Genomic DNA, 21,176 nt, shown 5'->3' on the forward strand with positions numbered 1-21,176 from the left:
CCTTAGGTTGGAGGAAAGGTTGACCGCTGAGGAGGAAACCATAGGAAGCATTAGGAGGCTGTGCTTCGAAGGCCATGTATGTCCTGGGAGAGCTCATTAGCCTTGATTGCAGCATGAAACATGCTTCAGAGTGCAGAATGGAGTGCAGAACGAAGGCTTTGAGATTGCTTGGCTGGCAAGAGAGCAGAGCCCAGTGTAATTGCCAGAGCCGCTGCTAGGGAGCTGGCAGTCCAAACCTATTATTCCTTTCTTTAATTATGATCATCTCCTGCCCTCACCCTCAACAAACCCAGGACTTTCCAACAATGAGAGCACTCACTGCTTCCACTTGGCAACATGCAAGTCAGCCTTGCCAGATCTGAATGATGGTAGCAAAGGAAAGGAAGGGGCTGGCAACGGTCTTGTTAAAAATTTCCACTTGATGGTTGGCAACAAAGTCTATACAGTATATTGTTCTTCTTTAAAAACTTTGGGTTGCATTTGCCACCCAGAGGGAAATGCTTCCAGAGGGCCACCCCTCCTTGATCTCACCACTCCTCAATGTCTTGGCAAGAGCAGGTAAGAAGCAGTAGGAATGTCGGGGTCATAGGCTTTGAGGATCAGAAGCAGGGCCTTTAGTCAGCTACGGGCTTTGGAAGAGGCCCAGTGATGTAGCTTGTTTTTTCCCCAACAAGTAAAACAAATTTGGAGGGGTGGTGGTGGAATTGTACAGTAGCCCAAAGCATCGAAATGCATTTTCAATTTGAGAGAGGTTGTGTTGCAAAAAGGCATTAAAAATACTCAGTACCTGAAATCTCCCACCTATTTTAGAGTTTCCCCCCATCACCAACAAACAAACATTTACTCAGAAGTACGATTAAATCTGGCCAGGCTCACTTCCAGGAAAGAGTGCAAACAACTAATGCCCATATAGAGTACTGTGGAGCAGGAAGTCTTCACTTCAGACTGAAAATCCTTGCAGTGTACTCAGCACAAGAGGAGAATTTGTTGAGTGCAAATTTAAATTTTTGTTCTAGAACCTTATAAATAAGTAAGAGAGGCCCCTTAGGCTACTTATAACAAGCAGCTTCAATTAAAATTCCCAGCCAATTAAACCTGCATTGTTGAAGTATTCCCACAAATCAGTTAGTTAACAGAGGCAAGACTAGGGTGTGTGTGTGTGTGTTCATACTTTTCTGTTTCAGGAGAAAGAAATAAATCGCCAGGCAAATAAATTAGAAGTCGAGCAGGCTTAAGTGAAGAAGCTGGAGTGAAGCAAGGCAAACACCACAGAGATGCTCCAAATTTAGATTTGCTAGATTAAACCATTAAACCTGGCAAGGGATGGGGAGAGCCTGGAGTTATCTCCCCAGGGGACCACACATTGGAAGCACTTTCCTTTGCATTAACCGCTACTAGCTCGCCTGCGCCTTTTCATCTCTGAAAGGAAAGGACTCCCTTTCTTCTACCTGTGAAAAACAGACATCATCTTCTTCATTTAGGTCTACATGATTGCTCTGTGCTGAAATTAGTTTCACAGAAACACAGCTGGAGTCGCCATGGCAGCATTTTGTCTCTCTTCCTAGAAGAAATTCTTCCACATGCTGTCAGTCTCAATGGGCTTCTCATTACTGCCACCATGGTCACCTTCTCCATGCATGCATTCAAAACAATGTGTGGGAAGGCAAACTGGGTAGGGGGAGAAGGTGCCTGCTCACTCTCAGTGACCCCATACACACAGCAGACATGTACCATCTCCAATGCAGAAAGAGGTGAAGATGCAGGATAGATAAAAGAAATGACTTCTTCAAGTATGGCAGAGTTAAACAATGGAGCTCGCTCCCCCAGGAGGCAGTGAGGCCACTAACGTAGATGGCTGTAAAAGAGGATTAAGCATATATTCATGGAGGAGTGGGCCATCACTGGTTACTAACTATGATGGCTCTGAACACCAGTTGCTGGAAGCCACTGGAGGGGAAAGTGCGCTTGCACTCAGGTCCTGCTTGTGGGCTTCCATGGTCATTTGGTTGGCTGCTGTGAGAACAGGATGCTGGGCTGGATGGGCCACTGGGCTGATTCAGCTCTCCTAATCATTGACAGTTGCCTATGACGGCTGGAGCTGATAGCAGTTGTAGTCCAACAACATATAAAGGACATTGCTGGATGGGTTGGGGTTGTTGACCTCAAATGCCTTTTATTCAGCTAGCACACAGAAGAAGTAAAGGACTGATAGAGAACCTCTATCAGTTCAGATTGTGGTTCAGCCACTGTTGTTGGCCACTGTGATAACAAAATGTTGGACAAAATGGACCTTTGGCCTGATCCAGCAGCCAGGCTCTTCTGATGTTCTTATGACCCACTCAGTTTCATTGGTAAAATTGCACCATATACCTTCCGTGGCATTTGTTGGCCCAAACTCAAATTCAGAGCTCTGATCCAGAACCATGTGCATCCTGGGCCATTGAAGTGGAGGAAATGTGTGGATGCAGCTCTACTTCCCCCATCAAAGGAAGTGGGGAAGCCACTTGTGGTCAAAAGAGATGCATATGTACCTCATATGTGGCTTCCATACCCAGGAGAAAAATTTGTTCATTGGCTGTGATGCATCAAAATCAAAAAGGCACCTGAACAATACTGGAGGGGATTTTCCAGAGTCAATTTAAATCCCCACCAGACCAAAACAAGAATACTAACTTACACAAACAGGCCACCTACTGACACCCAAAGCAGTTCCAAGAATGTGGGTAACTGTGCAATAAATATCTGTAAATTGTGCTTAAGGGTTGGGAATTTGCTAACCATAACAGCAAGGCTGATGTGCAGAAGCTGAGATTTAAATCACAGGCAACCCCTTTGGCATGAATTCAAAAACAGATTTCTAACGATTGCCTGCATGGACGCTTGCCACAGCCTCAGCTAAATTATTTCCTCCACAGACTTTGGCTGTAAATAACATAACAAGCATCTTGACCTGCTAAGACAACTAGGGACCTTGATCTATGGACAAAAATTGCCTATCTCGTATCCAATTTTCCAGTGTCTCTTACACCCAGAGTGGCAGCAGGACTGTGAAGCAGCTTCCATGGCTAAACTCACCTATTTGTTGTCCCTGAGTCAAAGTAAAGTTATGGTGCAGAAGGGAAACTTCATTTCCTTCCCCACCCCCAACACTGGCATCATTCCAGCTCTACCTGGACAGGTGGGGAGGGGAGGTGGGGAGGCCGCAGTGAATTTGGGGCTGCACAGATGCCCTGGAAGAGCCAAGATGGTGATCCCACTCAGTGCATCCACAGCCCCCACCTCATGACCACTTTGCCCTATTGCAGCCTCATCCAGGTAAGCTGAAGAGGAAGCAGGGTTAGGGAGGGCATCTCTGTGGCTCCACCCACCCAACTCACCCCAATTCCTCTTTCTCATTTATGTATCTAGAGGTAAGTATGTTGTGGAAGGAAAAAAAATCAAACCTTCGCATTGTGATTAGGGTAAAATTCTGCCCTGTTTATTAAGCTGAGGCCATTGCAGTATGCATACAGCATACTATTAGAATGCATACAGCTTACTATTAGAATGGGAGACGAAAGATGAAGAGGTAAAATCAGCTATGATTAAATGGGCACAAGATGTAGGTCACAACATTATGATGGAAGATTGGGAAAAATTATAGAAAACTGATTTAAAATTTACAGATTGTTCCCCATTGAAGGAGAATTACATTAAGATGATGTACAGATGGTACACGACACCAGTGTAGGTGCAGTTAGGGAAAATGTACAAAACTAGTTCAAATATATGTTGGAGGTGTAAGGAAAAGGAGGGGACATTTTATCATATGTGGTGGGATTATAAGGTAATTAAAAACTTTTGGGAAATGATATACAATGAATTGAAGAAAATGTTCCATTTAACATTTGTTAAAAAACCTGAAGCATTTTTGTTAGGGATTGTAGGGAAAGATCTGACAAAGAAGCTGAAAAACATATCCATGTATGCAACAACAACCGCGAGAGTTTTAATAGCACAAGGATGGAAGACCGAAGAAACCCCAACTATGCAGAACTGGCAAAACTGACATACAAGCTACGGTACAAGGATAACTGTGACTTTAAAGATGAATGGGAACCCTTTGCAAAGTATTTGAAGACGCAACAAAGCGAACTGGACTCCTTGGCTGGCTTTGAATAAACATTCACAAACTTTTTATTGATAATGTCAGGGACTCAGCGGGAGCGCAGGGAGGAGAGGAGATGGAAAGCGAGGGGGAGCAATCCGAGGGCAGCGTAGGAGAATATGACAGCAGCTCGATAGATTCCATGAGCCTCTCCAGCGAATCGGAAGATTCACAGAAGGGGGCGCCGATGGGCAGGACAAGGGGCGACCCAAGGGGGACACCCCAGAAGCAAGGGGCCAGCGGGGACTCCCAGAGCAGCAGTTGCAAATCAGGACCAGCTTCCCCACCAGAGCGTAGTGGGGGGGAGGAGTCCCAGGTGTCAGAGCCCACACATGCACCACCGAGAGAAGATGAGTCAGGGTGGACCACGCCCCCATCAGAGAGCGAGTTAACGGTTAAGAGGAAAGTTGCAGGCTGGGCGCGCGCGCCAAGTTCAAAGGTACAGGCGAGCGGCACAGAAGGTAGCCCGGATAGGGAACCAGGTCCTAAAGCCCGCCGGAAGGAGGGGCAAGAATCGTCAGGATCAGCGTCAGAGGAGTCCAGGAAGGATGAGACCCTAGCGGGCAGGAGGACCCAGAGGAGAAAGGAATTTAGGAAGAGGTGGAGCAAAGCGAGAGTCTTAAACTGGTGTGGAGGGGGAGGAGACTCAGACAGGACTTCGCCGGTCTAAGGTCGGGACGTAGAGCTGCACGCTGCGGCTTTAAAATGGAGACTGAATCTCAATAAAGACTTTTGTACATAACTACAGCCTAGCGTTGGTCCTCTGTGAGCTGGGACCTGGAGGCAGCTCTGACAGTAAGTCCTGTCTCGGATTTCAAAGAACCTCGCAACGTGAGAGGACGCAGCGAGGGGCGAAGATTGGTGCTTCGCGAGCTCACAAAAGCAGCACAAGATGACTACAGAAGAACGACTGGCAGCTTTGCAAGAAGCAGTGGTACAACTTAACGCAGAAATACGAGCGGCAAGGAGGAGAGAAGAGGAATCAGATGCTGTCTGCAAGGATCTGCAAAACAGGTTGGAAATGTTGACTAAACAGGGGCCACCGGCAGCCAAATCCGAAGGGATCGGGCTCGGGAAGAGAGGGGGGAGCCTGGTGTCGCATTTCGATGGGAGTCTGCAGCAATATCCTAACTTCAGAGCAGACGTAGTTTTTGCGCTAAAGTTGCTGGAGAAGGACTTTAGAGATGAGCAGGAGAAAGTAGGCTTCATACTAACGCATCTCCATGGAGAAGCTAAAGCGTGGTTGCGCAATCTGTGGAGAGATAATGATCCAGCCCTCCAAAACGCAAAAGCCTTCATTAAGGCGATGGACGCTTGTTTTTTATCAGAGATAGATGTGGATGTCGCTAGAAGAGAGATTCACGGTCTGAAACAAGGCAGAGCCACTGTAAGGCAATATCATTCCCGCTTTTTTGCATTGGTCAACGCGCTGGGATGGGAAAAGGACTCAGCGTCCGTCAGGGACCTGTTCTGGGAGGGGCTCAACGGGGCTGTGAAAGACGAAATCGCAAGGGGGGAGAGGCCACGGAGCACTCAAGAAGTGGTCCAGAAGGCGCTGACGATTGGGGTGCGGCTGGAAGAACGTCCCTGGAGCAAAGATGAAGGGCGTTGGGGACGCACGCCAGCAAGGGCACCTCCTTTCTTTCCCAGAGACTCAGCGCGCGCTCAATCCACGCCTCCACTGGGAGGGGGAGAGGAGCCGATGGAGATAGGTGGTGCCAAGGCTCAGTCAGCGACCAGAGCCCTCACACCAGGAGCAGCCAAGGTGAAGCCTCCTAGAGGGAACAGGAAGTGTTACATCTGCGAAAGTGCTCAGCATATGGCAAAAGAGTGCCCCCAGAGGCTCCACAAGCACAATGCAGCCTCAGCAAAAGTAACAGAAGCAGTTCAGCAGAGGGAACCGCAGCAGGGAAACGACGAAGTCTGGCTGGAAGCAGAGCCGCTGGGGCCCAGCCAGACGAATCAGTAAAGCAGTCCCCAGGAATCTTACAGCCCACAGACCCCCTCCCGCCCAAACCAGTGGTGCAGCTCACCGCAACACTCCAGCTTCCCAATGGGCTCACCATGGAAGTGCCTATTACCATTGACTCTGGTAGCAATGCAGACTTTATGGGGGTGGATTTCATCAAGCAACATAGCATAGCGCTCCTGCCTGCCACGATGCCCCTGAAAGTAGTGACAGTCGATGGAAGAGAATTGCTGGGGGGACAGGTGGTACAGCAAACGCCGCCAATGGTGATGCGCATTGGAAATCACCGCGAAGTCATCAGCTTCAACGTCACCCAACTGTCAGACACGCCCATAGTGTTGGGCATGAGCTGGTTGGACAGGCACAGCCCGGCATTGGCATGGTACCAGCGTAAATTGACCTTCTGCTCCTCCTACTGCTCAGAACATTGCATCATGACTAACCAGGAGGACGAGGGGCAAGAGGATGACCCACAGCTACAACTGGGCATGCTGCAAGCGGTACCCGACAAGTACAAGGCGTTTTTGGAGGTCTTCTGCGAGAAGGAAGCGGACAAGCTGCCTCCCCACAGACCCTACGACTGCAAGATTGACCTCCTGCCGGGGGCAACGCTGCCGACCGGAAAACTGTACTCCATGTCTGAAGACGAACTGCAAGAGCTCAGGGAGTTCATAGATCACAATTTGAAGCGGGGATTCATCCGAGAATCCAAAGCAGTGGGGGGCAGTCCTGTGTTCTTTGTGAAGAAGAAGGACACGCCCCAGAAGAGGCTTGTAGTTGATTTCAGAATTTTAAATTCGAAAACCAAGCCCACGGCTTTCCCGATGCCCAAGATCGACGACTTGCTCGCGACGGTGAGGAAGGGACGCATCTTCACCAAGCTGGATCTACGAGGGGCGTACAATCTTATACGCATGCGGGAGGGCGACGAGTGGAAGACGGCCATGTTCACGCCCTTGGGCACCTATGAGTATAGGGTTATGCCCTTCGGTTTACAAAATGGCTCCCACTGCTTCCAAGCATTCATGCATCACGTGTTAGCGGGGCTCCTCTACAAGAAGTGTGTCTGCTTCCTGGACGACATTCTGATCTTCTCGGAATCGCAGGAGGCTCACGAGGGAGATGTCAAGGAAGTCCTGCAAAGACTACGGGAGCACAGGCTTTACGCCAAGCTGGAGAAATGCCAGTTCGACATGACGGAGGTGGATTTCCTGGGCTACAAGCTGTCCGACAAGGGAATCGCCATGGACAGTGCCAAGGTACGATCAGTACTGGACTGGAAGAGCCCGCGCAATCGGAAGGAGGTCCAGAGGTTTGTCGGCTTTGCTAACTTTTATCGCAAGTTCATCAAGGGTTTCGCTATGCAGACGGCGGCCATCACGGACACCCTCAGCTCCAAGAAGAAGAAGTTCATCTGGACGGAGCAGGCGGAGCAGTCCTTTCAGAAACTCAAGCGTCTTTTTGCTTCCGAGGAACAACTGCTGCATGTGAACCCCAGCAAGCCCATGAGGGTGGAGACGGATGCCTCCGACAGAGCCGTGGGGGCAGTCCTGTTGCAGCGAGACCCGCAAGGGGATTGGAGGCCGTGTGCTTTCTACTCCAGGAAACTCAGCAAGTCGGAGCAGAACTACACCATCTGGGACAGAGAGTTGCTGGCCATTCATGCAGCATTCAAGGCGTGGCGGCACTTCCTCATCGGAGCCAAACACACGGTGCAAGTTCGCACGGACCATAAGAACCTGGAGTACTGGCGCACGGCGCGGTTCCTGAACCAGAGACACATCCGCTGGGCGGAGTTCTTTGCGGATTTCGACTTCAGGATAGAATATATCCCCGGAGACAACAACGTCATGGCTGATGCGCTATCCAGGAAGCCGCAGTATCTGGAGGAAGCAGCACCGGTAGCGGCCAAACACATTTTCGCACCCAAGGCGTGGGCATGCGCTTCTGCCACAGTAGACCTGGAAGCGATACGGCGCGAGCTGCTAACAGATTCCTTCGCGCGCTCCAAGATGGAGGAGGTGCGCAGCGGCACGGCAAAGGACGACGAGTTCCAGATACGCGACGGACTGCTCCTCCGCAAGGGGGCCATCTACGTACCGGGAGATGAACTCCGCGCGACAGTACTGCAACAGCTACACGACGCACCCAGCGCCGGACATTTCGGCAAGGAAAAGACAGTGGAATTAGTAGCCAGAGACTTTTGGTGGCCCAAGATGCGGGGAGAAGTCGCGGATTACGTCACGAGGTGCGACACCTGCCAAAGGGCCAAGCCAGTACACAGACCGCCGGCGGGACTGTTAGAACCGCTACAGACCCCGTCCGAACCGTGGGAGAGGGTAGCCTTGGACTTTGTCACTGACCTGCCCAGCTCGAGGGGCAAAACAGCAGTACTCGTGGTAGTCGACATGTTCACCAAGATGGCGCACTTCATTCCTTGCGCGAAGGTGGCCACAGCGGAACAGACAGCCAAGCTGTTCATAGACCACGTGTTCAAGGTGCACGGCCTGCCACGGTCTATCCTGTCCGACAGGGGGCGCCAGTTCATCTCGAGTTTCTGGCGGAAGCTGATGGGAATCCTGAACGTCAAGGTCAACCTAGCGTCGGCAAGACACCCGCAGACCAACGGACAAGCGGAGAGGGTCAACGCCGTCATGCAGCAGTACCTGAGATGTTACGCCAACCAGCAGCCCTCGACCTGGGTGGACTATCTGCCCCTGGCCGAGTTTGCCTACAACAACACACAACACGTGTCCACGGGGGTGACACCGTTTTTTGCCAACCACGGGCGACATCCCAGGACCTTCCCGGGCTTAGAGAAAGAGGGGGAGGGGGAGCCACAGGGAGCTGAGGCATTGGCAGAGGAGTTACAGGAGGTCCATGAACAGCTCCGTAGACAGTTAGACCTAGCAAAACACGTATACAAGATGCAAGCAGACAAACACAGAAGAGTGGGGGAGGACATACGGGTAGGGGACTGGGTCTGGTTAGCGGCCCAGGCAGTGCCGGCCAGATCCTTAGCTAAGAAGAAGCTAGGACACAAGCAGTTGGGCCCTTACCTAGTCGAGGCACAGATCAACCCAGTGGCTTTCCGTTTGACACTACCGGAGGGTTCCAGAATGCACCCGGTCTTTCATAGATCGGTGCTAACGCCCTACAAGGCACCTCACAGGTTTCAGGAGCCAGGGACGGCTCCCAGTCCGCTTAGTGACGCACCCAGGACAGGGGGGTCGCCGAGGGCGGGGCCACTCAACGAGGTGACGGAGATTTTGGACTCGAGATGGGGGGAAGAGGGCGTCGAATATCTCATCGCAAGGGAAGGTGCCCCGGCCAGCGCCAACAGCTGGGTGCCGTACTATGCGGTGGAGGAGCACTACCTCAAAGACGAGTTCCACGCACTCTTCCCACACAGGCCCATGCCGGAGGGTTATTTCGACGAATATCTTTTCACCCCCACACTCTCAACCAGTACGTTTCAGGGGTTCTCCTCGGCTGAGGAGACGGTTCCAGAGACTACCTCGCCGGAGGGGTCGGTCTCAGACTTGGGTGCGGAACGCTCTTATTGGTGGGACACTCAACCCGAGGAGGAGTGGCGCAGGAGACTGCTCAGAGGGCCCTGGCACGCAGACTCCCCAGAGGAAATGGGGGAACAAGGGGGCATGGACGGGTTGGGGGAGGATCCTGGTTTCGAGCACGCCGGCAACGAGATGGAAGCGGAGGAGAGCGACGTCGATGTACCCGTCACGGACTGGCAGCATGCCAGGGGGGAAGACCGGTATCCGGCAGGCACCCCCATAGCATTGGAGCACCCGGAACCCACGCCAGAAGAGGGGGAGGGGGGAAGGGGGGGCTTCGAGGGGGGGATGGATGTCAGGGACTCAGCGGGAGCGCAGGGAGGAGAGGAGATGGAAAGCGAGGGGGAGCAATCCGAGGGCAGCGTAGGAGAATATGACAGCAGCTCGATAGATCCCATGAGCCTCTCCAGCGAATCGGAAGATTCACAGAAGGGGGCGCCGATGGGCAGGACAAGGGGCGACCCAAGGGGGACACCCCAGAAGCAAGGGGCCAGCGGGGACTCCCAGAGCAGCAGTTGCAAATCAGGACCAGCTTCCCCACCAGAGCGTAGTGGGGGGGAGGAGTCCCAGGTGTCAGAGCCCACACATGCACCACCAGCGAGAGAAGATGAGTCAGGGTGGACCACGCCTCCATCAGAGAGCGAGTTAACGGTTAAGAGGAAAGTTGCAGGCTGGGCGCGCGCGCCAAGTTCAAAGGTACAGGCGAGCGGCACAGAAGGTAGCCCGGATAGGGAACCAGGTCCTAAAGCCCGCCGGAAGGAGGGGCAAGAATCGTCAGGATCAGCGTCAGAGGAGTCCAGGAAGGATGAGACCCTAGCGGGCAGGAGGACCCAGAGGAGAAAGGAATTTAGGAAGAGGTGGAGCAAAGCGAGAGTCTTAAACTGGTGTGGAGGGGGAGGAGACTCAGACAGGACTTCGCCGGTCTAAGGTCGGGACGTAGAGCTGCACGCTGCGGCTTTAAAATGGAGACTGAATCTCAATAAAGACTTTTGTACATAACTACAGCCTAGCGTTGGTCCTCTGTGAGCTGGGACCTGGAGGCAGCTCTGACAGATAATAATCGGCTAAATAGTTTGAGGATCTATACAACTGTGTAACATGCAGAAAACAGCATTTTTAGAGAAATCAAAGACTGGAACTGAGGGAAGCCATGGGGTGGGGGAAGGTGGGTTCTGTGGGGGGAGGGGGAGGGAGGAAAAAGGGGGGGGGGGAAATAAGGATGATATGTTTCTGGATATTATGTTTTGTTTTAATTTTGAATAAAAAAGTTATTAAAAAAAAGATGAGGCTATTGCATTGAAGAAGTTGCAATCTTCTGAGTTGATTGATGGGAGGTCAGCAATTTTTATAGGCACAACAGAGCTACCACAGTAGGAAACTACAAGAAAAACACATGAAAACTGCATTGCTGATCGAAAACCATACTCCTTTTACTTTTTCTCTCCGCTTCATATGACTCTCTTTTTTCCACTCTAACGGAGACCTGGCCTTCAGATAGAAACAGGCCCAGACTGTGACAGTCCTGACAGACCCCAGACACAGACTGTTTTTCCTAGTCACTCACATGAACACCTGTGTACCCACATCTGTTAGCAATAACATGCTGTGGTGAGGGAGAGAGATATGTAAGAGGAAAAGACTTGGGAGTTTAACATGGTAGTTTCAAGCAGTGCTCCTGATGGAGCTGCAAGAGCACTTTTGCCTAGAAAACTCTCAACATTCTGTCCGGACACTGAGGTCCAGCGCCGAGGGCCTTCTGGCGGTTCCCTCATTGCGAGAAGCAAAGCTACAGGGAACCAGGCAGAGGGCTTTCTCGGTAGTGGCGCCCGCCCTGTGGAACGCCCTCCCATCAGATGTCAAAGCGATAAACAACTACCTGACATTCAGAAGACATCTTAAGACAGCCCTGTTTAGGGAAGTTTTTAATGTGTGATATTTTAGTGTATTTTTGGTTTCTATGGAAGCCGCCCAGAGTGGCTGGGGAAACCCAGCCAGATTGGCGGGGTACAAATATTATTATTATTATTATTATTATTATTATTATTATTATTATTATTATTAACATTCTGCAACCATTCCTTTTGTGCAGCCTGGTGCTGTCCAAACAGAAGTCCAACTGGACTACAACTCCCATTGGCCACAGTCAGCAGAGTTGTGCTGCCTGGCACTGGTGAGAACTGTCTTCCAGGTCCTTTGGACGACACCAGGTTGGGGAAGACTGCTTCTGAATGTTTGCAAAACCTCAAGGGTTTTGTCAAGTGTCAAAAATGAAGGTTCACACACACTCATCATCTTCTCCTTAGAAAGTTAGGCTAAGGGAGGAGGGAGGCCGACATGGGATGGGACCCACCACGCTACCTGGGCAAACCACTGTGCCGATTGGCCAGTTGCAGAAGCTAAAAAAGTAGACTCAAAAATGTCACCTCTGATGGGATCACGGGAAGCAGAGTTTCAGGAAATTAGACTTCACACAAAGGGAGACAAGAACCTGCAAAGCAGACTTCAAGTGAGTGGTGAGTTGGACTTGTGTTTAGTTTGGAAATCCTAAGGATTTACAAGGACTCTTGTGCCTCACCCCCCCCCAAGTGGTGTATGAGTGGGCTGGGGGTTACAAAGGGATAGTAGCAAACACCTGAACACACCATGTTTCAAAACAGGGATGGAGGCAGGAGGACACGAGTAAGTCCAGCCCCAAACATCTCGGTGCATGTGTGATCCCATGAACATTGGTCCTGACCTTCCTGTGTTGAGTGGGAAAGGTGTGCAGGGTCATCCTTGTTTTTACAAGCGTTCACTAGACTGCAAAAGAACCTTCTGTGCTTTATCAGGGTATCCATTTGCAAGGAAGGTTCTGCCTTATACAGAGTTGGATCATTGGTCCACATCCACGGGTACTGGCTATACCAGGGATGCAGAACCTGTGCCCCCCCCGAATTTGCTGGGCTCAAAATCCCCCCAGCCCCAGTGGTCAGGGGTGATGGGGTTTAGAGTCCATCACCATCTGGAAGGCCACAGGCTTCCCAGCTCTCCTCCATCCTGGCTGACAGCAGCTCTCTGGGGATTCAGACAGGACTCTCCCCCCAGCCTTGTCTGGAGTGCCAGGGCTGACACCTTGGGTCTCCTGCAAGCACAGCATGTGCTATGCCACTGAGCTGTGACCCTCTGGGAATAATTATGCCTGGAAAGTTGTACACTGATATTTTGAGGGTGGGGAAGAACTGAACCACCTATTTCTATTTCCTTTTTTGTGCTGGTCCCCAAAATACCCTCAGTGATGTTAAGAGAAACATCATCTTCACTTTAAAACCTTAAAAATGAAACGTGTTTTTTCTCTACAAAAATATCACCTTCATCTGGTTGTGCAAACCAAGGTTATTCCTGCACCATAAAATGTCCTTTCTGGATTCTGCCTCATTAATCTCTGCTTGGAGAACAGAGATTTTCTCCTCTGCCTTATTTTCCATGAGGATCTCTTCCCCGCCTGCCCCACTTTACTTGTCTCCTCTGGACCTCTCCAGATCTCCCTTCCAGGTCAGCAAGCACAGCCAGACATTCACTGCCTAAAACAAAGCCTGCTCCCTGGCCTGCTTTGCAGCCTCATGTTGGGCTTACCACCTTCAGCTGCTAAAGAGAAGGATTTCAATTGACCAGGCAAAGTGATTTAGAAGTTAATAAATGCTAAGGGCAGGTCTATAAATCACACTGTCCAGGATGTGACCTGGGCAGAGGGTTTAACAAGGTAGCAAGAGGGATTTTATTTAAAAGCCATTTATCTGGAAAGGCCCAATGCAAAAGAGCTACACAACTCTTTTGGAAAACAATGCTGCTAAACAGTGAACTGTGCAAGACATGATCTGGAACTGCTGGTCTGGACTTTGACAAGAATTGAATCTCCACAAACCTTGTAGGGGCAGCAGAGGAGCTAGGGACTGATCCACACAAAATGAATGATTGATGTCTTCAATATACAGGCCAGCCTGTATCATAGAACTGTAGAGTTTGAATGGACCCCAAGGAATAGCAATTTAAAAATTCAGAATTAAAAACAGATTAAACGTCTTAGTTACACATTAGTTACTTTATTTACTATGAGTGTGAACATGGCTGGGAAGAAGAGGTCTGGAGGGTGGCAACATGAGAACAGTGCTTCTCTGCAGTGCTCCCCACTTGTGGAAAGCTCTTCCCAGGGAGGTTCATCCTGCACTTTCATTATACATCTTTAGGCATCAGATGAAAAATTCATCTTCAACCAGTCCTTGGCTGGCCAGTCCTTTTTTCTAGAAAAATAAGTGCTGGTTCTCAACATGAAGTTGTTGCAGTAAGTGCCACACTTCTTGACAACAACAACAAAGAGGTCCAGCGCTGCAGATCTTTGAGTCCCCCCTGGAAAAAACACACTGTGGCTGACTAACATTCTAAGTCCTTTTAAATGTGTTTATGAGAATGGGGTGTCATGGATTGGGTTTGGTTCTTGCTTTTATATACTATATACTATATACTATGTATTTTGTGTTTTTATTTTGTTTTTATATGCTGCTGAACAGGACAGCATCACAGGGAAACATTTTGTTGCAGGTTACACTTCCAAGAAAGATGACTCTGAGCATGTGCAGAATCTAAAGCAGAGACAGGAGAGTTGTGGGGCCTTCCTGGCACTGCTGGACTGCAACTCCCACCAACCCTGACCCCTGGCCATGCTTGCTGGGGTGAGGGGAGCTGGAGTCCAGCAATGTCTGGAGGGTCCCACACTTCCTCCCCCCGATCTAAAGCAGGCATAGGCAAACTCAGCCCTCCACATATTTTGGGACTACAACTGCCATTATTCCTAGCTAACAGGACTAGTGGTCAGGGACGATGGGAATTATAGTCCCAAAACATCTGGAGGGCCGAGTTTGCCTATGCCTGATCTAAAGGGTCTGGACAGAATAAATGCTGCTGAGTGACTGTAGCCACATCATAACAGCCTCAAAACAGCCGAATGGGGTGACCTTTCCATTTGTAAATAAGCAACTATGACAATGGAGGCCAGCCCCCAATGCTTCTGGGAAGCCAAACCTTCCTTCGCAGGCTAAAAACACATGTTTCCACATTCTTGGAGAAACGACTGCCTCTGTCTCTCCCTCCAGGACCCACAGTGAACCAAATCAAGAAATTGCCTCTTTAGCTGAAGTGAAAAATCACTGAAAAGGAGGATTCAGAAATGAACAGCTGGATCTAGTTTGTAAAGGAAGAACTCAAAGGCACTCAAATAAAGATTCTTGGAGGAGAACAGGACGCAGGAGGAAAGTGCTCTTAAAGAGAACTATGGGGCTTCCAGCAAGGTAGTTAACCTCTTGCTCTGAGATGACTTGCCTTGGAGCCTTGACTGTGAATCTTCACCTGTCTACACACACTCATCTCGTAAATGTGAATGTTAATAGAGGGTTTACTCTTGGATTAGGGACTCCATGTATGGCCAACCATACATCAGCATGGCTTCATGTTGATGAGCTGGATCAGGATATTGACATGCTGAAACATGTGCAGAGAAGGGCAACCATGTTGACCAAGGGCCTGGAAACCAAGCCTCATGAGGAATGGTTCAAGGAACTGGGTATGTTTAGAGAAGAGAAACCATAAAAGGTGATGTGATGGCCAGCTTCAAATATCTGAAGAGCTACAACACAGAAGATGAAACAAGTTTATTTTCTGCTGCTCCAGCAGAAAGGACCCAAACCACTGGATTCAATTGACAAGAAAGAGATTCTAACAGGAATAATTTTCTGTATGTAAGAGCTGTTCAACGGTGGAATGGATTGCATTGGAAGGTGGTGGACCCTCCTTCATCGGAGGTTTCTAAACAGCGGTTGGATGACCATGACAGAGGGATTCTTTAGCTGTGATTCTTGCATTGCAGTGGTTTGGACTGGATGACCCTTGGGATCCCTTCCAACACTACAATTCTATGATTCTGTGTGTGAGGAAAGGGAAGTGTTCTCTTCTGCATGGATTTTCCCAAGGAAAATCAAGAATGCACAATGGAATTGACTTTCATCCATATGCATAGTGTGCACTGCTACAAGACTTCGGTGCATCTTCATCATATGTGTTTGAGTGCATGAATACTTTAACACAGGAAAGAAGGAAGTACCTTAAGCATGCCCCCCCCGCTGCTACCTCTGAGGGAGTTTTAGAGCATTGCAAAAACAGACAGGGCCTTTTCAGTGCTGGTTCCCTGGTTCAGGAATCCTCTCTCCAGTGAGATTTTCCTGGAACCATCATTAGCATCCTTTTGCTGGCCAGTAAAATCTACTCTCCTCTCCTAAGCATTATGGTGATTTTGCTCTTTATTGGTTTTACAGTTTTGTTGCTGTTTTACTGAGTTGGGTTCGAAGACCCTGCACTTAAAGCCTAAGAGATATGGGCACACGGAAATGTCTGTGATATCAAGGACCTGTTCTCTGGGATTGCATGCACAGTTCCTCAACTTTACTGGGCAAAAACTGTTGGTAGTTAGCAGGCAATTGAGCATGACAGAAATATCAAGGCAAGGGGTTATCACTGCTTGTGCCTGTATTGAAGCCATTAAGCAAACTTGCTGGGTCCAAGAGCAAGCATCCAACATAATCTCTATTACAGACCCTCTTTTCCAGAACATATTGTTAATGCACCATTGCTATTGCTTCTGTTTCTGTCTTGCTTTATGACATGGCAGCGCTCCAGAATATTCTATTGATCTTGACACTGTCACTTAAGATAACCAAGAGGTCCAGTGCTGAGTTCTCATTCATTACCCCAACAGCTGCAACAGCCTAGGCCCACTTTAGCAACAGCAAAGCAAACAGCAGGTTGCTTTGTCATATGGCACCTAACACATCCCCAAACATAAGCTCCTTTGAGCCCCTTTGGCTTGCAGGAACAGGACGATTAGCAGGTACTGGGGGCAAAGCTCAGCATGTAGGACCACCCATATCTCCATCTTGCTGGCTACAGGAATCAAAGAGTCTCCTCCTTGCTTCATTATCAAACTGCTCCACCCATCCCCACCTTTCCTCCTTCCCAAGGATCCCAAGATGGCCAGCAACAAAGTAACAAAACAATGCAACTAAATTTAAAAAAAATATAAACAGGTTAAAAATGCCTAGAAAGCACTGAGAACGTCTAAATTTTTTTTTTTAACAACTGCATGTAAAAATGTTTTTAAATAAATAAATAAATTGCATCATACCCTCAATCTACTAATCTCAAGGGTGCTGGGAACTTTAAGGCAGTGCAGCATGAAGAGTGAACACCACACACTATGGTCAAGAATTTCCTCAAGCTTCTGGCTGTGACAGCAGCTCCAAATTGTGGAGACCTCCATCCCATGGAATAGGAAGAAATCAGTCAGGCACCCACTACAAGCTAATGGAATTCCCTCCATTGACAAGTACTATGAATGCAGGTAACATGAAATTGATTTAAAGATTATCAGCCAAGGAGCTAAACAGCTGTGACTAAAATGCTCCAGCGTGGAGAATGACTCAGTGTTACGGGATCAAAAAAGGGAGCATCCAAAATGGGAGAAGTCACCTAGATGTGCATATCAGAATGTGGCATTCAGATGATAAAGCTCTGTGGCCAGGAGGCTCAGAGGATCATTCTGCAGGACATCAGTATGAATTGCAAAAAGGAGAAAAGAAGAAATGAGGTGAAAAAATATCAGCTCTAAGAGCAACGTACAGTATTATCACATCTTACACACATTTCACTTGTGCAATTTCAGCCTTGTAAAAAGCAGTTAAAGGCAGGGTGGTTGAAAATGCACTAATTCCATGCATGCATGGGTTTTCTGCCATGAAAAGAGCTTTTAAGTTCTCTGACTATGGCATCCTCCAGATCTTGTAGTAGCACTTGCAAGTACAATTAATTTTAAACCACCCTTTCTCCCAAAGGATCTCAGGATGGTTCACAATATAGTCAAAGGAAACCTACAACCAACATTTATAAAATATTAAGCCTCATCATAATCACAACCTAGCAACTGGCAAAAATAACAACTGATTTGTTTCATGTGTCACCAAGCTCCCAAAGGAAAACATGTATTTTTAACTGACAATGCACAGCTGTCAGAAAAGGGAGGGGGCAACATTGCCAAGTGTAAGGAATTCTGCAGCTGAGGTGCTGAAACTGAGAAGGTGCCGAAACTGAGAAGGCCCTGTCCAGAAGGCTCTGCTCATCAATGGAACCACGAGCAGATGTCAAGGCAGAGGTTTCTGGGTTGCAACTCCCATCTCCCCTGACTACTGGGACGTGCCAGCTGGGCTGCCAGGAGAGCCATTCCATCAGCAAGTGTTGAGTGGAATGAGGAACTGATCCTTGCCCTATTGCCATGCCAATCCCACTTTCCCACTGTTAGTCAATAAATATTTGGCCCAATTCTCACCCAACACCTGGTGTCCCGTTTCAGTTATTTTTGGCGATCATTCTGTTTTCACAGAATGCACCTGCCTGGGCAATAATTCACATAAGCTTTAAGAGACACCATGCTTCAAAGGTTTTTAAAATGGTGTGAGTGAGCAGAAAGATGATGTGACGATTTTGCTCTAGGTACACCAGGTAAGCTTCACAAGAGAGAATTTTCCATAGCCAGGGGGCCACAACAGAAAAGGTTCTCTTTCATGTTGCCACCCTCTGCACTACAGACAGAGGGGAGAGAAGGGCCTCAGTTGCTGTCTAGATGGCACACATGGAAAGAGATATTCCTTTAGGTGACTGGTGAGGGGTCACTTCTCTGAAGTTTTCTGCTTTTAAGGAACAAATACAAAATGTTCTTAAGTGGGGAAAGCGTAATATACATTTTTTAAGGGAAGATGCATAAATTTAAAATGAGAATATTTCTGCAGGTTTTTAATATAAAAAATACATAAATGGGACAGAATGGATTTATGACTGAAACTGAAATGGACCAGAAAGAGATGGATCCATCCATCCCCAGTAAAGTGTGATGGGTTTTCCTTATTTCAAACGTTAAAGCTACAACACAAGCAATGAACAACCTTGGTAAAACTCATAATGCAGGCAGGCTATTTCCCAAAGGAATAGCTTCATGGTGAGGTCCCCTTGCATAGTTTTGCCTGTACATTGCCTGTAGTTCTTGGGTGGATGAAATTTTAAATAAATTAAATGATACACAGGTTACAGTGGAGGGAAAAGAAAAAGCATTCTCTCACTTTGAAACAAAGAGCAGGGTGTCTCCATTACTCAAAAGGGCACAGTTCTGCCTTGCCGGCAGTTCTGAGCAGCTCCCCCTTTCACCTATTAATAAGGCTATTAACCCAGATTGAGTGTAGTCAGGGATGTCACAACCAACCACATACTAGCATTCCCAGAAGAAGGGAAACCACTGAAACAGGAATGCAAAAGGAAAGGGTGCTAAGGAGCTTTGGGGATGTCTCACTTGTTCCTTGGTTTTCAGGTGTTCAGCAGCAGGTGTGTGCTGCCTCTTCAGCTTCATACTTCCCCTTAGTCCTGGAACACTTCCCAAAGATGTTCTGCATTGAGATTCCAGCTAACATCCACCAGCTTCAATGCAGTAGGCAGGCAAATATTTGCAAAGGGATTCTTTTCAAATCCCTCAACATGTGCTCCACGTGCTGAAAATGTATTTGCTAAAAGTGGTTTTGGGGAAACTATGCAAATGAAGAGCAAAGCAAAGAGCCAGATTCTGGCTATGGCAAGGACTTGCATTCAGGGCTAGAAAACATATTCTGTTACAGATAGATAATGAAGAAATTTAACAATGCCATTCTATAACAGCAATCAGTTCAACAGTAAAGTAAAATGGCACCTCCACTACCTCTCTTTTTGTTTTAGCTGCAAAGGTCACCTCTGCAACAAACATTTAAGAACACAAGATGAGTCTGCTGGATCAGGCCAATGGCCCATCTATTCTAGCATCCTGTACTCACAGTGGCCAACCAGATGCTTGTGGGAAACCAGCAAGCAGGACCCAGGCACAGGAGCAGCCCTCTCCCCTCCTGTGGCTCCCAGCGAGTGGTATGCAGAAGCAGTGCTGCCTTCCAGCTGTGGAGACACAGCAAAGCCATCATCAATAGTCCTCTCCATGAATTTGCTCAATCCTCTTTTAAACCATCCAAGTTGGTGGCCATCCCTGCCTCCTGTGGGGGTGAGTTCCATAGTTTAACTCTGCACTGCATGAAGGACTTTATTTTGTCTGTCCTGAATCTTCCAATATTCGGCTTCACTGGATGTTCACAAATTCTAGTATTTAATGCACATTGCTTCCCCCAGAGAATCCTGCACACTGTAGTTTGTTAAGGTGCTGGGAATTGTAGCTCTGTGAAGGATATCTGACAGTTCCCAGGATTCTTTGGGGCAGTGGCGTAGCGTGGGTTGTCAGCACCCGGGGCAAGGCAAGTAATTTGCACCCCCAACCCGTGGATTTGCGCCCCCTAACCCATGGATTTGCGCCCCCTAACCCGTGGATTTGCGCCCCCTAACCCTAACCCCCAGATGTTGCGCCCGGTGCGGCCGGGCCCCCCCCCCTGCACCCCCCACGCTACGCCACTGCTTTGGGGAAAGCCATATGTTATCAATGTATGGTGTGGATGTGACCAAAGATGACTGAAGACTCCTTTCCAGTCACTTAATGCCGATATAAAGAACTGTGTATTATAATGCTAACCCCACAAGTACTGATGTATAGGTACTTTCTCATAGCAAAAATTAATGAAGTCATTCCACACAGCTAAATATGATTCTGGTTTGGACAGCCCTCTCTTCACCATCTTGATTCAAAAAGGCTTCCAAACAGTGATGAAGATGGCCAAGTACACGTCTCTCTCCCCCCCCCCCCCCGCCCTGCAGGAATGCTTGAGCTGAGCTTTCTGATGATAGCTCAAGAGGTTTCCGCACATATGGGTGCAAACAGACCAACAAAGGGACAGTTCATTTGTGCCTTGCTGAGAAGTGGGGTAAAGAGAGAAAACTTTTTAAACACACATACACACTTTGATCCCCGCTTGCCCAGTTTACTCTCTGGACTCTGCGCTGCCCCCTCCTCTCTCACCATCCTAGCAGGCTCCAGGGACACTTATTATTGAAATCCAATATGCACTGCAAGCACATTGTTTTGATTGCGGCTCAGCGCCCTGGGTATAGCAAAGCCAGCCACTGAAGGCAAGAAGCCCTTGCTACTTTGGTTCCACCTCTGCAACAGGTGCAGGGCTGGGGCTGTATTAGTGGATCTGATTAACCCAGCGGCCAGCTCCCAAGCCCTTCTTCATCTGAAATCAAACCACCGGTCTCTTCACTACGGCTGCATAGGAATGAGGCCATTTATAATCATTTCGCAAGACGTTGCTTCTTGCTCCTCTCCCTCCGTCTGTCTGACTGTCATTGCCTGCTGCTCCCTGTTTGCAGTCTGTAATCCTCTGCTCCCAGTGTCAGCTTTTCAGTCACACCAAATGCTTTAAAGAAGTGAAGGCAGGCAGGCACAGCTAGA

The 21,176-nt window shown here is 48.6% G+C and overlaps 1 protein-coding gene across 2 annotated transcripts in view; it reads right to left on the reverse strand.

Annotated features, from left to right (window-relative positions):
- LINGO1 (leucine rich repeat and Ig domain containing 1) overlaps window positions 1-21,176 on the reverse strand; it is a 728,722-nt gene that overhangs the window by 603,121 nt on the left and 104,425 nt on the right. The window contains exon 1 of one of the 2 annotated variants that reach the window (XM_079991600.1): window positions 19,621-19,699. The exons of the other annotated variant lie outside the window; for it this stretch is intronic. The gene's annotated coding sequence lies outside the window, so the exon portion shown is untranslated. Of the gene's footprint in view, window positions 1-19,620; window positions 19,700-21,176 lie in introns of those variants that run through there. 2 annotated transcript variants of the gene reach the window in all.

This window comes from Podarcis cretensis (assembly GCF_951804945.1).
Source record: "Podarcis cretensis genome assembly, chromosome: 9".
In the NCBI taxonomy this organism is placed as follows: Eukaryota; Metazoa; Chordata; class Lepidosauria; order Squamata; family Lacertidae; genus Podarcis; species Podarcis cretensis.